The following is a 12198-nucleotide window of genomic DNA, read 5'->3' on the forward strand; positions in this document are numbered from 1 at the left end:
CCAGTACAAAAAGAGGCATGATTCAGTGGCAAAAGCCCTCCACTGGAGCTGTGCAAGAAACATCAGCTACCTTGCAGTAATAAGTGGTACGAGCACCAACCTGAGGGAGTGATAGAAAACGATCACGCAAAGATACCTCTGGGACTATGGTATCAGGACGGATAGGGTGATACGTGCAAACAGACCAGACGTGACGTTTATTGACAAAATCAAGAAGAAAGTATCACCATTGATGTCGCAATACCATGGGACAGCAGAGTTGAAAAGAAAGAGAGGGAAAAAATGGATAAGTATCAAGATCTGAAAATAGAAATAAGAAGGATATGGGATATGCCAGTGGAAATCGTACCCATAATCATAGGAGCACTAGGCGATCCCAAGATCCCTGAAAAGGAATCTAGAAAAACTAGAGGCTGAAGTAGCTCCAGGACTCATGCAGAAGAGTGTGATCCTAGAAACGGCACACATAGTAAGAAAAGTGATGGACTCCTAAGGAGGCAGGATGCAACCCGGAACCCCCACACTATAAATACCACCCAGTCGAATTGGAGGACTGTGATAGAGCAAAAAAAAAAAAAAAAAAAAAAAAAATAATAATAATAATAAATCAATTATGGGAAAAGTAAAAAAATCTTCTTTATTGTAGATGCCCAACGCCATTCCTCGAGGATACTTCTTAATGAGAGGTAGTAATCAAGAAACTGGTCTCAAGAGTGGACAAGTTTATTAGGCAAAGGACAGCTGGTCCTACACACAAAAAAAGGCCCGAGGAAATTCGATTGCGCCGGAGCATTTTTTAACTTGTTTCTTATAAAGTTTACTTAAAGCAGTAGTTTTTTTTAGGTTGTTGAACTCGTATTCGAAATTCAAAACCGAAATTAAAATTATATTTGTATTTTCACCCGAATTAACCACAGAAGTATCTCGTATTAATAAATGTGTGATCATATAAATAAAAGTATGAATAAAAATATAAACCACAGAAACATCTCGTATCAATAAAAGTATGAATAAAAAATTAAACCTTGCTCGAACACTTGACAGTAATCTTTCTGCTGTAGTGTCTCCGTGGCAACTCTGCAATGACAGATTCTTCGATGACGCATCTTGTCACATCTTCGCGCCAGGATAATGATTATCAGGATCTGAAGAAAACGCTTATCAGAATGAAAAGACTATTCTTCGCACCATTAAGACCCTTTTTCCACTAGATAAGAGTCCGGAAATATTAAGAAGACGTTCTAAGAAGATTATTCCTGCTCAATGTGATGGAGGACTGAAAGTATTCATTTTTGGTCATTTTCTTAATTACGTCTTCTGTCAAATTAAACCTGCATTCAACAGCAGTCAGTTTGAATCAGGTTATAGAGGCTTAAAGTAGCTTTTATATCTCCAAGATTTTTTTGTTTTTTCTTCATTAGGATTAGGTTAGATTACTCCTTCAATCTAAAAGACTCAAGGGTAAAATAATATACGTTTCCCGGTATACTTTTCAACCAAAATTATCCATTATCAGTTCCTGACGGCTGAATGGAATTGAGCTCAGTGCCCCTGGATTTGAGCAACATAAAATAAACCGAGATTTGAAAGAAAAGATAAAATAAACGATCATTTCATCTTTGTATGTGAAAATATATATGAATAAATAATAATTATTTTTTTTTTATCTCGACAACGTGAAATCTATCGCACAACACAAATTCAGGGTACAAAAATATTTCATAACGCGCTGAATCAATGTGCAGACGATATTGCAACATCAAAAAACCGAGAGAATTATTCTTTGCAAGATGGAAATAAAATCATTCGACGCAAATAAAATCATTCCCTTTCATCAGAAACCAGCCGGTTGGCAACAGTTATATAGGATTCTACGACAGTCACACGGAAAAACTCAATGAAGGGTAGTGACATCGTAAGTTCTACCTAAAAAACAATATCATCTGAAGCATCGCTCTACTTAAAACAGGTAAACATATGCTAGACGTACGATTTTCTAGATCTGAGAGCGGACGTAATCAAAAACAGGACTAATACTGTACCAAGTCCATTAAGAAAATACTTGAGAAAAATGAGCAGACCTCTGTATTGGGCTTTTGTACAAATAAGTGAAACTATATAGGTTTACATAGATGCACACATAATCGAACGAGCCTTGTAAACTGAAAGTTAAATGTGATGACTTAATTACTGTTTAATGATGCAGTCTGTGCTACGTATTGTAAACAAACTTCCTCAAATCCTTGAGGGGAATCCGAGCCTCGAATTAATTCACATCATGCAATCACAGGCACATATTCCAGTTCCTTTACCGTGATAAAACTCCATATCTTTTTTCCCCAAACTCTCCTAATTAGAATTGTTAATATGATAACAACCCCTATCTATTCCATTTCTCCATCACAGAAACTTCGTTATTTGTCTACCCTTTATCTGTTAGATTGTTTGTTTGTTTGTTTGTATGGTGTTTTTACGTTGCATGGAACCAGTGGTTGATTCAGCAACGGGACCAACGGCTTTACGTGACTTCCGAACCACGTCGAGAGCGGAAACTTCTTTCACAGAAATACACATCCCTGACCCCTCAATGGAATGCGCGAGAACTAAACTCGCAGCCACCGGGGTGGCAGGCCAAGACCAAACCGTCCACGCCACTGAGGCACTCTACCCTTCATTCTGGATTGTGAATTTATAAAAATAAACCGAAAAATGTTTAATTGACAGCAATTCTTTTCCCCTCCCCCACGATCAATTTAGTTCGTTTCAGCGAAAATTGGCAATTTCCCTCACGCATATATACATTCTGAGCTGTTCCCGTGAAATCCAATTGAGTACAGTTATGATGGCCTGTAATACTACTGATACACGAACCACCAGCTACATCGAAAACGCGATTAGAAACACTTTATTATGATCTGAAGCAAATGCAGGACTTCAAATATCTTCCTTCACGATAAACCTTCATTGTTGAAAACTGATACTGACAAATTGCAATTCCTTGAAGACCTTTGAGGAAAGGTTAAAGGTAGCTGAACTATGTTGGGTCTCTTTTGTCCAGTTTTGTTATTATCGTTACAGAGAAAATACTTTTGAAAATAAATCTGTTGCCAAGTCAAGGGTGGTGGTGAAATGGGAGAATGTGGGGTCTTTCCAGTGCTTAAGTTCTGTTCTGGATACTGGGTTTTATAATCGTGTGTATTAATCAAAGTTGTAACCGTGTCAGTAAGCTTTCAGGGAATATACCCCTCTCTATTTTTTTTTTTTTTTTCTTTTTGTACCTCATAAATACGCTGTTTCTTTCATCTGTAGTTTAATCATTTGCTATCAAAACAATTTACCTGAAAGAATATAGATACCCTCCACCTTAAATTACATACTATTACATAATGTTAAAAATGATACTCTCGAATTTACAAAAATGTTAATCAATGCAGAAAAATTAAATGAAAAAAAACAAGTAGCGACAAAATATAATGTCATTCTCTAAATTGTCATTACACATTAAAATAAATCTCTCAATAATCCAAACCCGCACTTAATGTCTCTACTTCCTGATTCTATTTCCTCGAAGAAATCGTAGAGACAAACAATCCGAACAAGCGAAAAATCGGCGGTCCCGGTATGATGCTGTATGAGCATTACATCGTTGCCAGAAGCACGATTATGGCTAACTTGAACCTTAAATAAACAGTACTGAGTCTAGAGGGTTGCAATTTGGTATGTTTGATGAGTGGAGGATGGATGATTAACGTACCAATTTGCAGCCCTCCAGCATCAGTAATTTTTAAGATCTAGAGGGCGGACAGAAAAAGTGCGGGACGGAGAACTAAAATAATACGCCACTTCCCCGAACGCTTTCACTGTCTGCAAAAACCAGTCTGCTTTAAATTAAACCTTCCGGTGTTTGCGGAAGAGAGGTAACGTCGCGTCGGACCTTAAAAACGTCAACTTATCGTTTCCGACCTGTCTAAACATCCTGTGCATCTTTTTCGGGAAATGCTCGATGGCATCACGTTAGGAATCTTTTACCGGTCTCGAAGCCAAATGGATACAGGCAAACAAAAAAAAAAAAAAAAAAGAAGAAAAAAAAATCTGCTTTGTATATCTAATATTTGCGTTGCTCGGGGTCTCTGTTTGTGTACGTGTATGTTTATGTGTGCGTTGTGTATCAATGTCTGATGGGGGGTGATACCAAGGGACAGTTTGCCTGTCAACAAGTAATGATAAACATGACCCATGAAAAGAGATTTCCGTCATCTACCATGCATCGTGGATACATAGAAAACCTCTTAGAATAATAACGCTCTCGTTCCCGCCGTCTCCTTCCAAGGTACGTAAACAGCAAGACTATTGCATGTCCAATTTACTTACTGGATTATCAGCAGTTGAAAAGTATTTGCTGTCTCAAATACACATGTTTACAAAGAATTTGTAGGCGAACTGGACGCGTTTTCCAGCTGCCGAAGGATTCGGTAGTCGCCCATTTCTAATCAGGACATGTGAAAGGATACAATAAAGAATCCTACTTATATGCATTATGCTAATAATGTTTCCCTCTGATGAATACAACTGAATTTGTAGATTCATTTCGGGATGATTATGCTTTAATTATTATTGCTTTAATATCAACTCTCCCTCCCTTGTTCGCTATCTATTGTTTCCCGCTGGAATGGTGGAAAATATATAATAAAACATTCGAGATATGAATAATTATAAGATATTCTAATTTCGGACCTGATTAGTCCCAAAGCAGAGGAGGGTTGGCCGCTTGAAGTTAACATTCTCCATCTGTTTCTAGTCCTTGCATCTTCCTCCACCCGTCTCATCTCACCCATATCCCTCCTCATCACATCCACCCATCTGTTCCGCTGACGTCCCACCTTCCTCCTGCCCATCACTGGCATGTTCTCTCTTGATTGGTTCCACCTCCTCTCTTCTTACTACATGGCCATGGTATCTCAGATGAGCTTCCCTAGTCTTCTCCTTCTCATGACATATACCACACATTCTTCTGATATCCTGACTCTCCCTATTTCCCAGTAGTGATATTCCAGCAATCCATCTCACCATCCACATCTCGTTCCTTTCCATAAGTCCCTCCTCTTTTCTCTTAAGCGCTCAAGTTTCCACCCCCAAATAACGCATTAAGTGACCTAAATAAAAATTTGATGCTAAGTTAATTCTGCGCCTTAATATTGAAGCAGCGAAGATTAAACCGTAAGTAGAACTCGTGATATTGAAGTTTGTAAATCTCTGGTTAACTAAGGGGAAATTAGCATCTGGAAACAAACTCGATAATAGTTTTTAAAATGACAGACACGTTCGCTGATTATGTTGGAGGAGAAAACATTACAAAGTTGTTATCTATGCAAATACGGGAAGACATTAGCATAAAGGAAATAAAGATTTCATCGACCAAAGGATATTAGGTATTCAGAATACATTCTCTATGTTTTGCTTAATACTTTTTACACGAAAGCAGTTGATATATAAACATGAAAGGAAAGCTTAGTATTGAAAAAAAACATTATATAGCTTCATTTTCGTTGTTCATTTTATACTGTGAATACAGCAATCTGAAGAAAGTACATGCGGTGCAATGGCCTAAATAATATATATATATATATATATATAATATATATATATATATATATAATATATATATATATATATATATATATAATATATATAATATATATATATATATATATAAATATATATATATATATATATATATATAAATATATATATTTATGTGTATATATATATATATATATATATATATATATATATATATTATATATATATATATATATATATATATATATATATATATATATATATATACATATATATATATATATCATATATATATATATATATATATGATATATATATATATATATATATAGTATTTATATATTTGAAGCGTGGATGTGTTGACGTAGAATGGACTCTTTACTGAATTGGAAGCCATTTCAAGGGTTAGAGTATGCTGTCTGGATTGAAGAGGAATTCAAATGTCTTTTACCGTTCTTTATTCCAATTTATCGGAATCAAGTAGCCTGACCTTCAGCGATGAAGATTTCCAAGTTGCAGTGAGTGACTAGAGGTCATTCTCAGTTAGCCACGACTAAGAAGAACTATTTTGTAATGTAACATATCAGTTCAATTTTGAATAAATATAATCATAACGATGCATGTAATATATATATATATATATATATATATATATATATATATATATATATATATATATATATATATATATATATATATATATATATATATATATGGTTCCCGTTGTATATTTCTTTAATATTTTGTTTAATTTTCATTTAGTCACTAGAAGGTATGACTAATGGTTGTATCCTTAAATATGTATGATTTTCAGTCACTAGAGGGAGTAACTAATTGTAATTTAAGTATTGTTTGTTTGTTTCATGGTCCTTGGATGACCGAATATGTTTACTTTGACAATAAAGTTTCTTTATCCAGTGTGCTTCCTGGATTGGTGATTAACGGTTATTGGATTATTACTTAGATATATAAGTGTTTTGCATACGGTAAGAGATAATTGTTCATCTTTTTGTTTCGTTACACGAGTGGACTTATTTATATCTCATTATTCTTAAATTTAATAATATATATACATACGTGTAGAATATCTATTTTAATTGAAAGTGGTTAAAAAGTGATTTAATATATTTTCCCTTTAAATTATAAAACTTAAAATTGAACCTGGTAAAGTAGCACTAACTTAAATATCACTAAGAACATTGTTATGATCTATAAAGTGCTACTTGAATTCTAAAAATATTAATATGAATCATAACAAATGGGGGCCTGACCGGGATATTCTACACAACGTGTAGAATTTCCCGGTCAGGCCCCCATTTGTTATGATTCATATTAATATTTTTTCTAATTGCCTCTATTCTCGAATATATGCGTATTTTTTAATGTATTGTTTCGAGCGAAGTTGTGTGAAACGTAATTGTCTTCATGGTAGTTGACTATTAAAACGGCTGTTCTGTATTATTGATTTTTTGCGGCCAAAATACTTTAAGGTTAAGTGAAGGGTAAAGTTTAATATTTAAATTTTGTTTTGAATAGTAAAGTTTATTGTAATTATGGAGCCCTTTGATTTAAATGAATTTGTTAGTCAACCCTCTGTTGGTTATTTGCGTTCGCATATGATACGTAAAGAGGACTGGTTATCTATTGCACGTAAATATGAATTTGTTCGAGATGTCAAGAAAACGTGGCGTAAATCACAAGTCAAGCATTTTGTAATAAATAAATTGGTTGATAGTAATATATTAAGTGAAGAAGTGTTTGATCTTTCTGATGAAATGAGTTCGGTGTTAGAAGTAAAGAGGTTGGAGTTGCAGTATGCCGAGAGAGAAAAAGAGAAAGATAGGAAAGAAAGGTTAGAGCGTGAGGAACGAGACCGAAAAGAGAAGTCAGAACGTGAAGAACGAGACCGAAAAGAGCGGTTAGAACGGGAAGAGCGTGAATATAAGTTAAAGTTAGAACTTAAAATTAAACGCGAAACTGGAGGTGTAGCTCCGGTAGAAGATAGTAATACTAATGTAAGTATTCAAAGATGATTCCTTCCTTCGACGAAAACTCGCCTGATGAATTTTTTGCTTTATTTGAGAAGTTGGCAGATAGTTTAGAGCTACCTAAGGTAATATGGCCAATTCTTATTCAACCTGCTTTAAAGGGTAAGGTCGGCGTCCGTCTACCTTTCTGGCTTTAACGTTAGAAGAAGGTAAAGATTATGATTTTATTTTAAGGAATCTATCTTGCGTGTGTACGAACAACTCACCCCGGAATATTACCGCTTAAAGTTCCGCAAATATCGTAAATTTGACAACCAGTCGTATGTTGAATATTCCCATAATATTGTGCGTATGCATGATAAATGGTTAAAGTCTGCTGGTGTTTCGAGCATGGATGAATATAGAGAACTAATATTAGTAGAACAATTTATAAGAGGTATACCCATTGATACGCAGAGGTATTTATTTGAGAAAGAAGTAACTACTCTTCAAAGAGCAACTGTACTTGCTGAGAATTTTAGGTTATTAAGAACCTCGCAAACCAGGTGGTAACCAATCCAGGAAGACACCAAGTAAGTCACCTCAAAACTCACCACCAACAAGTCCTTATAAATTTTCTGTTAAATCTCTTGGCTCTGGTGCTAGTTCAAGTGTAACTTGTTATTCGTGTGGTGAGGTCGGTCATGTGAAAGCTAGAGTCCCAAACATTCTAGGAAGAATGAAAGAAAGAGTAAAGGAGAGGAATCTAATTTCTCTTTGTTGTGATATAAATGCTGAGTCGCTGGTGTTGATGGTTTCAAACCATTCTGCTTTGACGGCGTTTTGGTTACTGGTGTGATGATAGTAAGGGTGTTGTTGTAAAGTTAATGCGGGACACCGGTTCATCGCAGAGTTTAGTTGTTAGAGGGGCAGTACCTGGGTTAGAAGACTGTCTTATCAATGATAAAGTAATAGTTAGGAGCATAGGTGGTTTGACTTCTTTGCCTCGGGCTAGAGTGCATTTGGATTGTGGCATATTCAAGGGTGATATCATTGTGGGTATTGTCGAGTCTCTTCCGATTCCTGGCGTAGATGTTCTTGTTTTTGGAAATTGATGCTGCAGTAATCGTGTGGTACCAGACCCAGTGGTATGTGATACTCCTTTGGAAGTCAGCCTGTTTTAGCAGTTTGGAGGAGTGGGAACGTGATTTGTTTCCATCTTGTGTAGTTGAACGGCAGCAGAGGCCTGCGTGGTATTGTTTTTGACTGAATCTGTTCCTAGTATTGATGAACCAGTTCAATTCTGTGAATGTGGTGCTAGGTCTGCAGTTGAGGATGACAAGGTGAGAGATGGAGTATGTTTTAGATTTAGGGACAGATTTTGACTACTCTCTCTCTATAGTTTGTTTAATGAAAATTTTCAACCTGATATTCCTACTGTGGATAGGGAGAATAGTTTTGATACTACGAGTAGGGAAGGTTGTAATGAAAAAGTTGGAATGTATTGACAACATCATGTAATGAAATCGATGTATATAAAATTAATGTCACAGATTTGAAACATGAGCAAATTAACGATGTCTCTTTACAGCCTTGTTTAAGAATGCATTGACAGAGAAGGAGAGTATGGCAGAATCTACATGTTACTACTTAAAAGTGCTAATGAGGAAATATAGAGCAAGTACCGCAGTGGCAACGGCCTCTTGGGAAGTTAAACATCAGTTGGTGGTTCCAGCATCTCTGAAAAAAATGATGTGATGAGGGTGGCCCATGAAGTCTCTACTACTCATCTTGGGATTAAGAAGACAGCATACAGTATATTGCAATATTTTTATTGGCCTAGCCTTTTGCGTGATGTGAAGGTATTCTGCAATTGTTGCATAACCTGTCAAAAAGTAGGTAAGCCAAACCAAGCACCTAAACCAGTGCCTTTGGTCCCTCAAAGTAGTCTGAATGTTCCTTTTGAAAAAGTTATTATTGACTGCGTTGGACCTCTACCAAAAACAAAAAGACAGCATCAATACATGTTGACTATAATGTGTTCTAGTATTAGATATCCAGATGCTATGCTTTACGGAATATAACAACTAAGAATCTTATTCCACACCTTGTCAAGTTTTACTCAATATGGCATACCTAAAGTGGTTCAAACCGACCGTGGTACCAATTTTACATCTAAGCTTTTTCAGGATGTTATGTTGGCTATGAGGGTTCACCATTCTATATCTACAGCTTATCATCCGCAAAGCCAGGGGGCGCTCGAGCGATTTCACCAGACGCTTAAGGAGGCTCTGACAAAGTACAGCCATGAACATCAGAAGGATTGTGGGATGAGGGACTACCATTTGTGTTGTTCGCCATAAGAAATACTCAGCAAGAAAGTTTGGGATATTCGCCTTCTGAACTACTTTATGGTAGGAGTGTTAGAGACCCTTAAAGGTTTTATATGACGTCTGGCTTGAAAACCAAGAATCATGTAAAGACTTGCACCAATATGCTGTTACTCTTAAAAAGCAATTAGATGAGGCTCGAGTTTTTGCAAATCAGAATCTTTTAAAAGCACAAAAAAGTATGAAGAAAAGGTTTGATGTTAAAACTGTAACAAGAGAATTTAAACCAGGGGATCAAATTTAATGCTTAATCCACTAAGAAGTCTTTGGAATGTCGTTTTGAAGGACCCTATACTGTAGTAGAGACGCTGCAATAATGTATATGAAATTGAAATACTGGTAAAAGGAAAGACAGAAATCTTGTTCATGTGAATAGACTAAAGCCTTTTGTGTCAAAGAGCACTAAAGTAAAGCCAACAGTGCTTGCAGTTGTAAACGTTAAAAATGATTCAGTTATTTTGTTCCAGAGAATGATTTTAAAATTGGTAATGATTCTCACCTCTCCAATTCTGAAGTTTTAATGAATATCTCTGCAAAGTTAATGCATTTAGGTTATCATCAGGCTAAGGATGTGGAAAGTTTGCTGAAGTCTTTCAGAGGACCTGTGGAGGATGTACCAACCCAAACAAATCTTTTGGAATATACGATCATTTTGAAAGAGGAAACAAACGCCATGCAAGCAAGCACCTATAGAGTATCCCCATACAAGAGGGCGATATTGAGAAAAGAAACTCAGTTTCTACTGGATAACGACTTGGCCGAACGCTGTGACAGTCCTTGGTCTTCGCCGTGCTTATTAGTAGGAAAACCCGATGGATCATTTCGACTCTGTACCGATTATAGACAGGTTAATAAAACTGACAGTCACAAATGCATACCCACGCCTAGAGTGGATGATTTGATTGATCAAGTAAGTTCTTCTCTAGTTGTTACACGTATAGACCTTCTAAAAAGGATACTAACCAAAATTCCTTATGCCATCTTCAAAACCCATTACTGCATTTGTTACACCCGATGGATTGTTCCAGTATAAGGTTTTACCTTTTGGCATAAAAAAATGCAGGACCAGTATTCCAGAGGGCAATGAATGATCTTCTAGAAGGACTTCCAGGAGTTGCAGTTTACTTAGATGATATTATTATTTTTACAGAGTCATGGTCGGACCACATGAAGTGCCTGAAAGAAGTATTGCTTTGCGATTGAGGAAAGCTCGATTATCAATAAATCTGAAGAAAAGTGACTTTGGACATGCCAAGATACAGTACCTTGGATACGTGGTGGGAAGCAATGAAGTGGCACCAGTAGATGCCAAGGTGAAGGATATCATTGCCATACGGCCTCCCACCTCTAAAAGAGAAGTTCAACGATTCATTGGAATGGTTGGCTACTACCGCCGTTTCTGTGAAAAATTTCAGATGTAGTCGCTCCTCTCACTTCTCTTACAAGCAGTAAAAAGAAATTTAATTGGACTGATGATTGTAAGACTGCCTTTGAACACTCAAAAACGCATCATGGCGTCTTGTCCAGTTTTGCAGGCACCAAATTTTAAGAAACCCTTTTCAATTGAGGTTGATGCCAGTGACTTGGGAACGGGAGGGAGCTGTACTGCTACAGGAAGGGGACGATGGAATCTTGCATCCAGTAATGTATGCTTCTCAGAAGCTCAAACCTCATCAACGACCTTATGCGACTGTTGAAAAAGAAGCTTTTGGATTATTGGTTGCATTGGAGAAATTTGCAGCTTATCTCCATTGTTCTCCATTTACTATCAATGTCTACACGGACCATCAGCCTCTAACGTTTTTACAGAGAATGAGGACGAAAAATCATACCTCATGAGATGGTGGCTGATGTTACAAAAGAATATGATCTTCAAATACATCATATTAAGGAAGAGACAATGTATGTGCAGACATGTTATCACGGAAATCCTGTATGATGGAGATTGTTTAAATAGTCTTTTTTTTTCAGTCATCAAGATGGTGATGAAGACTTTTTGTGGGGAATATGTTATGGTTCCCGTTGTATATTTCTTTAATATTTTGTTTAATTTTCTTTTTAGTCACTAGAAGGTATGCCTAATGGGTGTATCCTTAAATATGTAGATTTTCAGTCACTAGAGGTAGTAACTAATTGTAATTTAAGTATTGTTTGTTTGTTTCATGGTCCTTGGATGACCGAATATTGTTTACTTTGACAATAGTTTTCTTTTATCCAGTGTGCTTCCTGGATTGGTGATTAACGGTTATTGGATATTACTT

The sequence above is a fragment of the Macrobrachium nipponense genome, chromosome 5 (genome assembly GCF_015104395.2).
Source record: "Macrobrachium nipponense isolate FS-2020 chromosome 5, ASM1510439v2, whole genome shotgun sequence".
NCBI classification, from domain to species: domain Eukaryota; kingdom Metazoa; phylum Arthropoda; class Malacostraca; order Decapoda; family Palaemonidae; genus Macrobrachium; species Macrobrachium nipponense.